At 35.1% G+C, this 17,029-nt stretch overlaps 1 protein-coding gene and 1 long non-coding RNA gene across 2 annotated transcripts in view; one reads left to right on the forward strand and one right to left on the reverse strand.

The window, feature by feature from the left end:
• The window catches only part of LOC136821738 (voltage-dependent T-type calcium channel subunit alpha-1I-like), an 81,107-nt gene that overhangs the window by 10,130 nt on the left and 53,948 nt on the right, over positions 1 to 17,029 (forward strand). The gene's annotated exons all lie outside the window — the stretch shown is intronic.
• Positions 587 to 3,021, reverse strand: LOC136821745 (uncharacterized). Its single transcript, XR_010848800.1, has 2 exons — positions 2,667 to 3,021; positions 587 to 1,340 (listed from the first exon to the last, which is right to left on the reverse strand). It is a non-coding gene; the product is annotated as an uncharacterized lncRNA (long non-coding RNA).

Raw genomic sequence — 17,029 nt, forward strand, 5'->3', positions numbered from 1 at the left:
ACCTTGAGTTAACAGGGGTTAATTTTTCCAACCCCCAGACACGTCCTTGCTTATCAATCCCTTCTTAGTTCTGACCATCTCGCATCTGATATTGTTTAGGGTGCCTATGGAACTTGAAAATACAGAAAAATTATGTATTTTCTAGGTAAAGCCTTGAAAAGCTTCAAAATCTAGATGTTCATATCGCCTAAACTTAAATTTGATAACTTTTGAAATAATTATCCAATTTATATGAAATTACTTGAAATTATGCATCAAATATGAATTTCACCATTGTCACCTGATGATGTCATCGTTAAGATTTAATATCTCCAGTATTTCCTGAATTCTGGAGGGTGTGTAAAATTGCCCAACACGAAAAAGACTGACTTTGAAATTTTTCTGTATTGTTGCTCTTATTTAACGTTTAATCTAACAAGAGCCACAAAGATGTGGTTGAATATTTCCTCCAATAGCTCAGAGCATAGATTGTAGTCGCAGTCGAACCCCACAGATTATCCTAAAGCCCCAACTTAGTAACTTAGATTTATTAAAGCCTTTATATTAAGCAATATCCGATGCAAAACAAAATTTAACCATATTCCTGCTAAAAATTGTCTTTATTTCATAGACATGTTCACAGATGATATAAGTCTAAAAACTTGTTAAAAAATTGCATGCAAATGATAACCATTTTGACACAAAGAAAAATGTATTTCATTCAACTAATATTGTTTTTTACCTTCATTAAGGAAATAAAATCTTAGATTTACAAGTTGATATTATTCTAAGACTCATCTGAGTAAGAAAGTGCCAAAATATCTTGAGACTGTCTACTAAGGGACTAATATGGAAATATGGCAATATGAATTTGGGAGATATCGAAATATGTTGTACACATTAGTTTCATATGAAAAACTTCCTTGTCATCAATATTTTAAACCACCATATTATACCATCCACAAGTAAAAAGTTACTTAAAAATGGATCTCCTTCTTTACAAATTTAGATTTCCAGTGCATAATATCTGTTACATTAGTATTCATGTGATAATATACCAAATTGTCAACCTTGAAATTGTCACATTTAGTTACAGTATTGCTGAATATTTACAACACTTTCCAGCAAACTTTTTTGTGAAATTTGTGTCTTGATAAACTAAACTCCATGACATTTGTATCATTGATCATTAAATCACATCTTGGAACAATAGAGTTCCTTGGTTCAATTATTGCAAGAATGTTTATCTTTGTTCATATTCTCATTGTGTGCAACATTATCATTACATCATTGCCAGCAAGTTACATTGTATTGTCAGCTTTAGAGGTCGTCAAACTTTGTTGAATTTGTAATCCTGGCACCTGAATGTGAAAGGAAAGAAAAATTCAAAAATTTCATAATGGGAAATAATCTCTTTACAGTAATCAATGCCAAATGTGTGGTCATTCGCTGAAATCTCCCAAAAAAAGGCTTTAAAAGGGTGAGACTCTGCTTGATGGTTTGAGCTATGTTTGCCATGCATATAAACTGAGCCGTTAAAGAAGTTTACGGGAACGTACAAAAAGGACCACAGGGTACGTACAATAAGGTACACTGGAAACATACAATAAGGTTCACAGGGAACATACAATAAGGTTCACGGGGAACATACAATAAGGTTCACGGGGAACATACAATAAGGTTCACAGGGAACGTACAATAAGGTACAAGGGGAACGTACAATAAGGTACAAGGGGAACGTACAATAAGGTACAAGGGGAATGTACAATAAGGTACAAGGGGAACGTACAATAAGGTACACGAGGAACGTACAATAAGGTACACTGGGAACGTACAATGAGGTTCACGGGGAACATACAATAAGGTATACTGGGAACGTACAGTAAGGTTCACGGGGAACATACAATAAGGTATACTGGAAACGTACAATAAGGTACACTGGGAACGTACAATAAGGTACGCTGGTAACATACAATAAGGTAGACGGGAACATAAAATAAGGTTCACGGGGAACGCACAATAAGGTACACAGGGAACCTACAGGGAACCTACAATAAGGTATATACACAGGGAACATACAATAAGGTATATACACAGGGAACATACAATAAAGGTACTGGGGAACGTACAATAAGGTACATGGGGTACGTACAATAATGTATACGGGGAACGGCACAATAAGATACACTGGAACAACGTACAATAAGGTACACGGGGAGCGTACAAAAAGGTACCCAGAAACACACAAAAAGGACCAACGGAGAGCGTACAAAAGGTACCTTGAAAGCATTCAAAAAGGACCATGGGTAGTGTACAAAAAGGACCACACAAAACGTACCAGGACCATGCCGACGCACTGGACTTAACGAACACCGGACTTATTTTGTCCGGTGTAGCGAAAGGATACTTTTTGCCACCGGACAAATACACCAGACAGTACGGTGCGTCGGCAGGGTCCTAACGTACCAAAGGATCCCAGAGAGCGCACACAAAAGATACAAGGGAGGGGAGCATACAAAAAGGTAAACAGGGAGTAAAAGCATCTATTATGATATAGTTTTCTTTTTAGCATCTGGCATCAAGGCTAAAAATGGGGCACTGAGAAGAGTGCAAGCTTTTCCAAGTTTTGACCATTAATATCTAGACAATATATACATGATGGAAATCAGAAAGAAATTTATGCTCACCTTCTTCTCAAGTCAAGATAGGAATGGATTGGATTTCCATGTGTTTCAGCTTCTTTCTCCACCCTTCTTCTTCTCCTTATGGGAAAAATAAATTCAGCACACACGAGAGAAACTCAGGCAGTCCTCTGAGCTTTACACACAATCATTTGTTTTATGAAAAGCTGGTAAAAACCCCTGCCATATTTTGATAGAAGGATACTATTTTCTTCCCCGCTAAATCTTCGCGACGATTTTTAGTCACGTGACTGAAGAGCCTAGTCATAATGTGCAGCACGAATAAAGAAAACATTAACATCGAAAATGGAAGAAAAGACGGAAAAAGGCCGTTTTAACAAATATTCCCCTATAGTAGGGAAATATTTAAAAAGGAACTACAAATAACTATTAAAAAGCAACAAAAAGAACGACAAACCTTAACCTCAACCCTAACTATCAAAGAACCACATATTTTGCCGTCCCCGACCTTGGTCACATACGTATAAGTCTCTATATGGGTGAGCTGAAAACATTAGATGAAGTAACTCTTTACAAATGACTCAACAATAAAATAAAACCAAGTCGATTTCTAAACTCATTCCTTGAGTTATTTTGAAATCTGGTCTGTAAAATGCCACCAAGACAGGTGGCTGACCTGAAATTTTTATTTGTATCCCTTTCAAGTTCTAAACACTTCTTCCAATTTATACCTTAAAGGAAGAAATTTTGGCGGGAATTTAATTTGGCGGATGGCCGAAAAAGTTTTTTCAGATGGAATTGAAGAAATAAATAACGCTGAAGATACAATTAGACTTCAGCACGATATCGAGGCAATGGAAAAGTGGTCTAGTGACTGGTTGTTGAAATTCCATCCTGACAAGTGCCACGTGTTGACACTAGGGAAATTCTGGAACATTCAACATGCACATCCTTATGAGATCGCTGGCTGTGTCCTAGAACATGTTGATCAAGAGAAGCATCTTGGAGTGATTATTGATAGTGAATTGAATTTCGAAGAACACATCTACACCAAGATCAAGAAGGCTAACTCGATCGTTGGATTGATTAACAGAAGCTTCGACTTCCTTTCTCCCGAGATGCTCCGCACACTTTTCATTGCATTTGTGAGACCTCACCTTGAGTACGCGCAAGCTGTTTGGTCTCCACGGCTGATCAATTGAAAGTGCCCAACGTAGGGCCACAAGACTTGTCTGTGGTTATAGAAACTATTCATATGAAGAACGTTTACAAGTCATGAACCTACCCAGCCTCAAGATCCGGCGTAAAATCGGGGACATGGTGGAAGTATATAAACATATTAATGTCTATGATAAATCTTCCCTATGTCAGAAACTCGTTCTTCGAAATCGACCTCAACGAAAGCACAATCTCGAATTAAAGAGGAATTTCGCTGAAGACGGCATTAGAGGATACCAAACGAATTCACTTTACTATAGGAGCATTGATACTTGGAACGGTTTGGCAACCAATGTTGTAAATGCACCGTCCGTAGGGAAATTCAAACTAGAATTGACAAACGAATGGAATGATAAGATCTATAAATTGTAAAGTAGCAAGATTGTTTCATAGAGGTCAATAGACCTGAGAAATACACTTCTATAAATTAAAAGATTTAATTTAATTTAATTTGGCGGATGGCTGGAAAAATTTAATTTGAAAGGAATTTAATTTGGCGGTAGCAGGATATTTTTGGCCAAAATCGTTATCAAATAAGCAAAAAAAACCTGCTTCAAGGCCTGAAATAGCACCAATTTGGCGGGAATTTAATTTAGCGGATGGAAGAAAAAATAAATTTTGGCGGGAACTTAATTTGGCGGATTTTGGCTAAATGCGCCAAATTTTCATTCCGCCAAAATTTCTTCCTTTAAGGCAACTAGGCTTCGTAATTAAAAAAGGGCAGATGCATCAAGTATTTGCCTAAAATGCTCGCTGACATCAAGAAAATCATATCTAAGATAATTTTTCGATTTAGTCGGGGTCAAAACCCCCTCCTTGGAGGGAATGTCGCTACAAGGAACATAAAATGATTCTCACCCCTCAGAGAACCTTCATGCATTAAATATTAACCACAATTTGCAATATTTATCCTTAAACACAATAAAGGGGACTTGGTCCTCTACAATCACTAAAATATGCAAGTAAAATGAAGAAGACATAAGAAATTCTAATTTTGGACCTAAAAACACGAAATATTTTCAAATTTTGTGGCCTTCGATAAATTTCTTATGACGTAAATCCTTGATTTGTTTTGGCTTAATACTTTTTGTATAAGAGCGTTTTCGTAAGAACAAATTAAGAACGATCCTAATTCCAGAATTTTAAGTCTTTAATTTAATTTTCAGCAATAATACAAGCATAATTCCAACATTTTAAGAACATTTTTAAGGCTGAAAATCACAATAAAAATAGGAACAGTCGAACGTTAGCTAAAATTTACTGTTTTCTTATAAAAAAATCCTTTTTATGGAAAAGCTTTCTTCCTTTTCTGTTTTGACAAGCTTTTTCTGCCCCTTTCTTACTCTGCCTATCCAAATGAGGAAAGGTGACCTGGAAAAGTTAGTCTTCTGGTAGAAGCCAGTTTGAACCGAACGTTATAACAACCTCCATCAGACGTCCCTAACATCCATAAAACGTTAATTGAACGTTAAAACAGCGTTGTGTGCTACCGCAGCAGAAGGTCAGACATTATTTTATAAAATTTTCTTTTTTGTAAAAAAATTTTTAACAATATTCTTCAAACTGAAAGATTCTGTTCTGTTTTTCAGTTGACAGAATATTGTTTAGAATGTTCTTGGAATTTTTTGGAGAATACCTTTTCGGATTAAAGTGGAGTTTTAAAGTGGTATCTATTGTTAGGTTCCAAATAAACAGGGGGGGGTGGAAAATTTTCGAGATTTTGATAAACGAGGGGGGGGTGGAAATTGTACTTCTGAAAACCCAAAATAAGGTAAATATAGGCTAAAATCAGGCTATCTAGAGCAAAATAAGGGGCCTTCTCTTTGACAGCTGAAAAGATTCTTAAAAATTAATAAACGAGGGGGTCCTAATAAGGTCAAGGGGGTTTAATTTTCGAAAAATTAACAAGCGGGGGGGGGGTTTATTTGGAGTATGTTTATCTGATTTTCACGTTGTAATCTTTAAACTGTTTTATACCTACGCAAGTGTGAGGTATAGGTATGTGCCCTTAAAGGTGCCTTTTCGGAACTTGGGAGTCCCTTTAAGGGTTGGAAAAATCTGAAAATTATAAATAGGGAAATTTCAACTTTTTGCCGTTTGAAAGATGAAATTTGGTCAAATTAGTCCTTTTTGGACCTACCCCGGTGGAGGTCCTATAAATTAACCTGTGTTCGTTCGTCCGTTAGTTCGTCTGTTACCAACTTTTCTCAGAATTGAATCATAGGAATCTTTTGATTTTTGGTACAAAGGTGCAAAATGGTGGTGGCCAAAATGTGACGGAGCCCGATTTTCGAAAAAAATTTGATTTTGAAAATGATTTTTTGCATGAAAGTAGGGTACCATCATAGGTAAAAGATGGCTCAAGCAGATTTTTGTAAAATAAGAATTTTTCAGCTCAAAAAACGCATCTTTATCTATTAGAATCACTATTAATAAGCATACATCAATGTTCTTAAGATTACTGAATATTTTGATGAGATATGTTTTTTTGCTCACAAAGTCTTGAATATGAAAGAATATTTCAAGAGCATGAAATTTTGGTTCCTAAACGTTTTTTTATAGGAAACAAACGATTAATTTTAAAAGATCATCACTATTTGTGTTCTGAATGATTGCTTAATGGTCACACTCACCTAGATATCAATTATATGTGTTAAATGCATAACCAGGTAGGTCCATAAAAGTATCACTTGTTTCCTCCTTTTTAGTCCCTTTAAGGTCCTGAGGGTAGAAAGTTGGGCGGCACATACCCGTCACCTCACAACCCTAGTTCCAAACTCCCTCCCGGGTCTCTTTCATTTCTTCAAAGTTGAGCACCTAAAACGGGTGTTCTTATAGTTCTTGTAATTTGGAAATCTTGAGCTTCTTATCTTTTTTAACTCCCCTCCCCCCTCAAATTTGACTCTAAATTTTTGATTTGTAAACCCTCTTCCAAAACTCTTGCACAGCCCCGTTTTCCCCCACTCGAAAATTTTGTAAAAATCATCCCCGGTGGTAAAAAATTTCGATTCCATTGGGAAAGTGCCCTATGATTTCATCCATATATTGGATATATTCCAAAACTATCCAATTATCATTTTTGATCTGGAAACAATAGATTCTCGATATAAATTTTCATCCCCATTGAGTGTTGTTGCAGTTGTGGTCTAACTTGATTAGAATTCATACCTCAAGTTGTAGAAATTAAGAACATCCATTCTAATTCATGAAGTGTTATAATTATATTTTATTTATGATGATTCTCCAATGTAATTCTTTTAGTGTTTGTTAATGTTTCACGTCCTTTTTTAGCCTGAAATTTATACATATAAAAACAATAGCATTTCGTAAAGCTACCGATAAAACTTTTCATAAATTACGTCGCTAAAAATTGTCGTTTAAAATCGCACCCTTACAGTGCAGTGGTTTTTCCCGAAAAATACACCCTTACAGTGCATTTTTCGCCAAGTTGAATACCCTTACAGTGCAGTCTGACTTTTTTTCCCTGAAGTGATTGAAATGGGTCAAACAAAGATTTTGTTTGTGAATTTAGGTGTGATTCTTCTATATACAGTATATATTTATGTAATTTTGCATCTAAAAAGGGATCCAATACGTGCTTGATCCAATATTTGAAAAGAATTAGGTAAAGGAAATTGAACCCCTTAAAAAACTTTGACTGAACAATATCATTTTTGTTAGAATTTAGAAATTCGTACCCTTACAGTGCAGGCGGCAAAAAACCACCCTTACAGTGCATTTCGGATGCCTTGAAAAACACACCCTTAGTGCCCGCACATACCCGTCAGTCAGTTTGCTTGTCCCCCGGGGGACATAATCACCATGGAAGTTGTGATCACTAATAACCTTCGTGATTTTTTACATCGTTTTCGAAACAACAACAAAGAAAACCTTAAGAATCTCTTATTGTGTTTCTTTTACCTTGACCGAAATTTTTCTTAAATAAAATATGTGTCGATTCTTCTTTTCTTTTCTAGCCGACAAAAATCCTAGAAAAAAACCTGAACTAAAAAAAAAAACCTAAAGGTGTTAACTAAATTTGCCCTGTTTTCAGAAAATTCTATCTTTCTATATTTTCATCCGTATATATTTCTTTTTCTGTATCAAAATGATGGAAGATATAGATAGCTGGAATGACAAAAGTTTTTTTATCGATATCGAGGAAGAATAAAAATTTCAAAACATTGGTTGAAAGGTTTTACAGATTATTTGTGACAATTCATCGTTCATTATCATAACCCCGGAGAGGGCTCTCAAGGTAAACGACCGAGGTACCTGGGGTCCTTAAAGGTCCTTTTTCCAAGCTTCCAAAGATGCACTCTAAGTGTGTAAAATTTGTAAAATCGGGCCATTTTTCATTTTCGAGAAAATGAATCGTAAGGGTTTTATTTTTCACCAAATTCACTCAAATTTGACTAAATTTTCTCTACACTTTAAATCCGATTTCAAAGGTCTTATTTCGGCCGCATATACGATCGTTTTTAAATTTAGTGCCCTCCGTTCCTTATTATAATCTGTGCTCGCTAGTGTTACCTCTGCTAGTGTGCTCTGTTTTTTCTCTCTTTTTTTCTGACGGCCCACTTTTTCTGACGGCACATTTTTCACACTACCTATTCCACCATTTTCAGATAGCTTTCGGTGGCCACACAGTGTTTCAGCTAAAAGCTGAACATTTGGAGTGTTTTTTTCCATTGAAAATAAGATTGGTAAAATTTCGCTTGGATTTATTTTCAAGAGTCTCTCAAGTGGTAGTTTTACCGGTTTACCGTCGTTCTCAGTCAGTCAGGATCTAAATAAGCAAATGAGAAACAAACCGTCTTCGTCGCAAAACATCAATACATAAACTAATAAATTATACTTTTAGGTGCCAAATAAACGCCCCCCCCCCCGGTTGTTAATTTTTCGAAAATGTTTCAACCCCCCCCCCGGACCTTATTAGGACCCCCCCCCCCCCCCCCGTTTATTAATCTCTAAGATTATTTTCAGCTGTCAAAGAGAAGGCTCCTCATTTTGCTCTAAATAGCCTGATTTTAGCCTATATTTACCTTTTTACCGGGTTTTCAGAAGTACAATTTCCAACCCCCCCCCCCCCCCCCCCAGCAATTAGGTCTCCCCCCGTTTATTTGGCATCTAAGAGTAAGTCACGTATATAGTGTGGAGGAGGCATTTCTCCATCGCAGTCTTTTTTGATAAAATGTCAAAACAGATCGATATAATAAAAACATATACTCTTGTCTCCCGAACAGACGGGGTGGTCCGAATAAGCAGGGGGGTAGGAAAATTTTCTAAATTCTAATAAGCGGGGGAGGGGGGATGGAATAAGAGGGGGAGGTAGTTTGAAGACAGAATTTTTTCTAACTGGTATCAATTTCAACAACAAAAAAGAAACTTTAACAAATGAACACGTAAAATAAGAACCAATACTAACAAAAAGGAAAATTTTAACAAGTTTAAGGTCTATCTACACTGTAATAAAATATTGAATTATTCGAATTTAATTAGCGGGGGGGGGGTCTTAATAAGAGCGGGGGATGTCTCTCAACAATTAGCGGGGGGACGTCTATTCGGGAGACAAGAGTATCATGTACGGCAATCACTTTTAAGTTTTGTAAATTTTGGGTTCGTTTATAGGATTTAAAGACAACCATATTGTTTTACAAAATGTCACTTTTCTGTATACATTTTCTAAAGTTCAATATGGACGGAATTTAGAAAATAATGTACAACATTTTGCAAAATATTATAATGCTGTATATACTCTTTTCTTATAAAAACCAGTAAATTTTTTATGTGACTTGGCAAGGCTGTTCTTATTTTACTTTGGTACTTTAGGACTGAAATTATTCTTATCCTTTTCTTATTTTTTAGACATAACTTATTACTCTTTTTTACTTATTTGACTTGAATTTTTAAAAATTCCAGGCTAAGCATTTTCTTAAATTGTTTATTGTTTTGGGCACTTTTGAGCCTTTGTTGTTCTTATAAATAATGTGTATTTGATATTAAAAAACTGTCACTTTAAAATCTCTTTCAAAGAACATCCTTCAAAACACAATATGGCCGCTAAAAAATAATGAGTCTGAATTGGAAAAAAACACTCGGGTAACTTAATGCATGTCCCAGAATTTCATTAATTTTTTGCCCCCACTTCCAGTCCCTAAACCATAACAAACTATACATTTTTAGAGGCGTGTTTGGATGTAGAATATCGTATTCGGTGTAACTTAATTTTTTTCTCAGTATAATTAGAGATATCTTAAGAAAACCTTGTTTATTGTTTTGGACACTTTTGACCCTTTGTTGTTCTTATAAATAATGTGTATTTGATATTAAAACTGTCACTTCAAAATGTCTTTAAACATTCTACAAAACACAAAAGTACAATATGGCCGCTAAAAAGTAATGAGAATTTTTAGAACTGTCTGGATTGGAAATAAAAACATCACAGAGATTAAGATATTCCACAGATTCACACGTTTTTATAAGAACAAACTATATAAGAACATAAGGCTTGGATGGCCAAAATTTTAAGAACAATTTAAGAATATTCTAAGGATTTTTAAGAACTCTAAAATGCCCAGTTTATTAGGAAATTGCTCAGAAATACTAAATAAATGGCGAAATTAAGAACATTAAAAACAGTTTTAGGTAGAAAACTTCAAAAGTTAAGAACATCAGAAGGCCTCAAAAATTTCGGATGTTCTTATAAAAAATATGTATATTTTGAAGTAACGTCGCAAAATGAGTTTTTCAAGGAAAAAGTTTGAACCCCTTATTTTGATGAGTGCTATTTTCCGGCCAGAAAGGCATAACAAAACCAGGGATATCCGGGCGATTGTGAAGTGAAATTTCATGTGATTCCAAGAAAACACTCAGTGGTTTAAATAACGGCGTGATCATGTGATCAAGACAAGGTTGTGTGATCCGGTGTAACATTTAGGCGTGATGCGTGACCATATTTGTTTAGTAGCTTACAATCAAAAAGAGGACTTAGCGTCGGGTAGATACTTATCTTTGAAATCTAGCTGGTATACCCAAAATAGTTCACTATGCTCATCAAAACGCCCCATTTCAAGGGTTTTTTAGATTTTGAACAAACTCTTGCAGTTGATTCTTATCTACCATATTTTTTCTTGGAATTTCAACTAATGACCTTTTGCTAAAAATGATAAATATTTTAACTTTGTTGAAGATTGTTTGTTAAAATCTATAAAACATCTAACGAGAAAATCATTTTTGAGATGACGGACTTGAAGTCGTAGTAAAAAAGGATAGTAATTTACAAAGAGTAAATTGAATGGATAATCCAGGTAGAATTAGCGCTCTTCACCGCCTTCTTTTGGGCGGTTATCGGAAAGTAGGTTTCTGCATTACGGTCTTATAAATATAAATCTTCTTCCATCGACTCCGTTATTAAGAAGTTTATTTTGCGGGTCAGAACTTAGGGTTATTCCTAATCCCTTCAGCCACTTTACCGTCCTCAAAAGTACCGATACATTAACTCGCTGTTATCCGTTTAATGTTTACGATGATCATTTCAGGAGCGATCTAAACCGTCCTCGACATTTCATTAGCATTTTGAGGATGGTAGAATGCCTCAAGCAATCTGAAAACCCGCAGTTCTAACGCGCAAAATCGAGGACGGTAAAAGTGCTGATTTACCGTTGTCCTCAGTCAGTCAGGATGTAGACAAATTAGAACCCTACCGTCTCCGTCAAAGAAAATCATAACATACATAAACTCGGTATTATTATATTTTGACCGAGACTCGACTGTTCTTACTTTCTGAATTTTATGCTTTAAATTCAATAACCTACAATGTGTTCATAATATCCTTACTTTATTCAGTATGTGGCTTGAAATGGGCTTAAAATTGTTTTCTCAGAGATTTTTTTGGTGTAGCTGCGTAAAAAAGCGTTTAGTTATAGCTAAAAAAGAAATCCATACATGAGATCGATGAGACGATTCAGACTCACGAGCCATATAAAAAAAATCAGATCAAATAAAATCGTGGTGTTTGCTTTATAATTTTAATACCCGAATAGCGTATCACCTGAATATCTTTTAAACTGGCTCAAAACGTTATTTCAGCGTTAATTTAACGTTCAAAATTTACATATAACGTTTTATGATTGTTGAAAAATTACGAGTCGATATTTTAAGGGGATAGCCCAGTAATCAAGTACTTTTAGACTGTTTTTCGATTGATACGTGCTTAGGCTTTCTTTCTAGGTTAGTTATTTTTAACGTTTTTAACGCATTTTTAAACGTTAGCTGTGTGATTCTAAGGGACTGCTGGAGTTTTTACAAGCTCTCGTTTGATTTGGTTGGTCGTTAACCTGTAATAAAACAATTTTGTTACTTTTTCTAAAGAACGCGTCATCTCTTTGACTTCAAATAACCAATTAGTGAAGTCTCTTGTAAAAACTCCAGCTTATCTCGATTCTAAGACCTTTTTGTTCATTTTAGACCATAATAGAAAGCTTAGTATCTATCTAATTTTGAATTATCTATATGCTTACAGTTTTTAGAAACATTGACTTTCCGGCGCACAACAAGATTCCCGTTGTAGAATTTTTTGCATTTTTCTTCATTTTAGACCATAATAAAAAGCTTGATATCTATCCAATTTTGATTTATGTATGCTTACAGTTTCTAGGTTATGGTCAAGTTGAGGTCAGTAAATGGAAGCCTAAGGTTCCATTTCATTCTGTTTTGTGCGCCAAAGTTTTTTATTTAAGCTCGAAAGCTAATATTTCAAAGGTTAAAGTTGGTGCCGAGATATTCTCATCATAAAATAGACTTTTTTCTTTTTATAAGAACCAGAAAAATTGGCATAGCCAGTTTTTTAGGTTTATACCCGGTATATTTTTTCCAAAACTAATTTCATTATTAAACTTGCAGTCTAGTAATCTTGAAATTCTTATTTTTATATTTTCAAGTTTTCTCAGTCAAAGTTTTGAACAAATGGAGTTCGCTCGGGAGCCTTTAAAGTTGTCCTTATAGTGTAACTTGCAAAATTTTATACGTGAGACTTTTTAAGATTCCCACAATAATAAGATTTCAATATTCATCAATCGTGCTTTAATATAAAAATCAGTGAAAAAAATCGTGAGAAAATCAAACCTAACCTTTCAAATAAAACCACATTTAAAAAAATCAAAGAAATATTACTTTTATAAGATTTTCAATCCCTTGATTTCGAATAGATCTTCAATCTTCAATATCATCGATATTTCAACTGATAGCCATTATAATCGTGAAGAAATCGACAATGTTATTGTTTTTATGTGCAGAGTTTAAGTCACTGTAGTGGATTTTTAAAGGAAGAGCCAAGCGCAAAAGACCGCCGAGTTTTGCCAACTATAAACTTATGCTTCGGCACTTAAGGTGTGACACTTAGGCGAAAATAAAAAATGTAGTGTTTCCGGAATTCGCCTTTGAGAGACTTTTTTGCTGCTTTTGTAAGTCTTCAGAGACTTGGAAAGGTAGTAAAACTGAGCTTCGTCGTCAGCACTTACCCAGCACCTATTTTTGTCTAAGTGTCTCCCCTGCGGACTCTTTCTTCGGCCTTGAGCTTATTCTTCGATAGAGACTTTGGTTTTAGAATTTTGGTGAAAATCCAGGGGCTTCATAAACGTTATGAAAAGTAAAAAGTGAAATCTCTTTATGTAATGATCCACTTTGCCGGCAAGAGATAAATTTTTTTATTCTTCATCAACTTTTCTTTTAAACGTTTTATTTTGAGAAAAATCCAACCCTTGCAAATTGGTCTACATCGAAATATCTTTCCAACGAGCTAAGATGTAAAAGTGTCCGATGTACAGTCAACTCCCCCTAATTTGAACTTCTATTATTCGATTTTTTCTGTAATTCGAACTAAAAGATTGGTCCCCTCAGCCGGAAAGTGGCTTAAATTACCCTCTAATTCGATGAAAATTTTTAACCCTATGAAGATCGATTTAGAGAGAGCTAACTGTACTTATTAAAATGATTCTAAGTCAAGATCCAGTCGATGTATTCAAAATTAACTATAATTTTTCTATTGTTGAAGACTTGGAAATAATATTGTACATTAAGTATTTTTCTGGAAAAAGGTTGTTTCTTTTAGCATAGGGTTCATTTTAGGTGAGGATGGGCATAATGTGTAAATTTCTATTGTTCTATAACAATACATTGTTTTCTAGCCCACATCTCAGTCTGTCTATGTTTATAAGCGTTAAAAAACGTATATTTTACAAACTAATTTCTTTTAGATATCGATTGGGAGCCTGCTAAATTTTATAAGGAAGTAGGTTCAATGATTTCGTTCGTGATGAATTATTTTTGGCTGAAAAAATGTCCATACAAATAATTATCTTTTGTTTTATGAAGATTTACAGGGAGACATGTTAATTTATTCGCACGTGATCTTCCAAGTATACAAATTGAATGAAATTTTTTTTGAATCTTTAAGGATCTCTTTTCTGATATTTTGGATTTTATGTTTTTTTTTTCTGAAAATTTGGATATCGGAGATACTGGCATTATTCTTGAGATTTTTGAAATCTTAGAGATTCTATTTTCGAAAGAAACTCATTTCAATTACACTTGGAGGTTTCTGGGGAATTCGTCAATAGTAAACATGCATACTGATACAGTCTGCTAGACATTAATATGGTAATATTTGCTCTTCATCTTCATTTTTTCTGCAGTGATTAGATTGACGCATGTGCGATAAAGCTTCTACACTTAGTCGTTAGAGGTTGATATTTTCTTTGAAAACTCGGCCTCTGATACTCAGGGTAGCACTTTGGTTGAAAATCGGCTGATCGGGAAAACATTTATGGCTGAAACATTAGGGGCCGTCCACATAGTGGGGGGAGGGGGGTCTTCTCAAAAGCGTATGCTTGCGTACAGGGGGGAGGGGTCAAAGGAAAATGTTTTTATAGACCTTTCTTGCTTGATTTTTTGTCGACTTTTACGCTTCTTATACGCATCAAGGAAAAGAAAAAGTTTCTTAATAAACATCGAGTTTCATGTATGAAATAAAGGTCCGAACCAAACGATTCGAATTCGAAATTTTCTTCAACTGAGGGGGGGGGGGGAATCATGGGATCACCCCCCCCCCCCCCCAAGGAAGATGGGGGGAATCAGATTTTGGTGCCAGGGGGGGAGTGGAAATTTCAAGCGTGATGGGGGGAGAAAGGCGAATAGGGGGTATATTCAGTCCTCTACCTAGTGGGGGGAGTAATAGGATAAATACAGACCTTCCTGGTGTGTTTGGGCATTCAGGCTTATGAGCCTGTCTTTCTAGGGATTTTGAGAGTTTTTTTTGCTATAGTAGCTTGCGAATTGAGGCGAGTCTGGATCATCACTTCGCAACCCTTATACAATACGGCTAGGGGGATTTCCCAATTGGGGGAGAAAAAATTTTAAAGACAGGTGGGGGGGAAGGCCAGATGGGGGATTTTAGCTCATATTAGGGGGGGCCAAAAAGCTGGAGGACGCCATGTGAATGAAAAAGTATGGACTTACCCGAGGGTACTCGATTTTGGGTATTTTAGTACTATGTGGACGGCCCTTTAGGCTGTTGGCATCCACTAGCGGATTCGTGCTTCTTATATAAACTACCGGTGTCACAGGAAAAAAGTACTCCCCAGTACATATTTCCTAGGACAAAAGTCCTCCCGCGAGTACATTTTTCCTAGAAAATTGTCAACCCTCCAGGAAAAAAGTAAACCCCATAGATACTATGCTGGGAAGTAAATTTCCCAAAAAAAGTTATTATTTTGAACTATCAGTATAAACCCGTTTTTGTCTGTAGTCGGTACATCAACTTGAAATTTGAATGAAGTTTCAGAATTATGGTCGGGAAAAAATTTAATACAAAATAAAGATCTTATAGCCACAAACGGTTTGGAAGCACTTTAACTAAGAGTTTTAACGCTAGACTTAAAGATCCAAAATTTTCAAGAATAGTCGAAATAAGGTTCAAAATATAGTCTGGAAGTTTATAAGCCCCTCCCAAATTGAAATATTTGATTGAATTTAACAAATAGCCCAGAAGCAACTTTCTCGCCCAAACTTCAAATTTTGAAACGAAGAAATACTAAAATTCTCATTTTATTTTGACGCAGATTAGGGGAGTTCAAATTTCTCAGAGGGGTACAAATTTCCTGGGAAACAAGTACAGGGGAGTATTTATTTCCTGGGGAATAATTTTTCCGGGAGTACTTTACACGTTTTTTTTTTATTAGAACCCAGTTTATAAGAACATTGAGGCTGAAATTCATCGAAAAATTAAGAACATCGTAAGAACATGCCCAGCCTCAGTTTAGAAAATAATGACATGAAACGACAATTTTTCATCTTTTCAAGCAGTTTTAACCGAACTTAGGGATGGATTTTCTAAAATCGAGAGTCAAATAATTGTCCAAATTTTACCAATTTTAAGTGCTCTTTTTTTTGCATGATATTGTCGATTTAGAGTAGTCTGAAAAATTAAGAACGCATTTAAGAACATTTTAGGGTGAAAATTTCTAATGAAATAAGCACATCCAGGCTCAGCCAAATTTTAAGTGTTCTAATAAAAAAAAAACGTGTAATTTTTGTTGACCGGCGGTTTTGTAGAGATCTGTGATTCAGACTACTGAAACATGGAATCGAGGCTGTGATAAAGTTTTTTTAATTCTTGTATGAAAGCCATAGTGTATATCTTTTCAATTGAGTTGATTTTACTTTCAAAGAATTTTATATAAAAGAAAGACTGACTTTGGTTTACAATGGGAATTCAAAAAAAAGACAACAGTGAATTTTTCTCAAATCTCAAATTTTTTATTTTTGACTTTTCTATTTTGATTTATTTCAAAACCGAAAGCTTTGACAATACTTTTATTCAATTAAGTTTTTTTGTCACGTCTACACACATAAAAACAGCCCATCTTTACTCATTTAGCCTAAAAAAGGCTAATGGGTGTGGCTGTAAAGTCAGATGAAAAATGTTAAGCCCTCCCCCCGTTTGTTTTTGTTTTGTTTTTCGGTAGTAGTAAAAATGATTTTTTATTCTCGATGAGCGTAAAATCTTTTTTCTTTTACATTTTTTTCTGCCAATTTTTCAAGATTCTTTTCGGGGCTTATATCATTTTATCAAGATTTTTGAGATATTTACATGGTTCTCGGTAATCCTTCTTAGGAATTTTAAGGGCTGT

Source organism: Clytia hemisphaerica, unplaced genomic scaffold, assembly GCF_902728285.1.
Source record: "Clytia hemisphaerica strain Z4C2 unplaced genomic scaffold, Clytia hemisphaerica genome assembly, whole genome shotgun sequence".
Lineage (NCBI taxonomy): Eukaryota > Metazoa > Cnidaria > Hydrozoa > Leptothecata > Clytiidae > Clytia > Clytia hemisphaerica.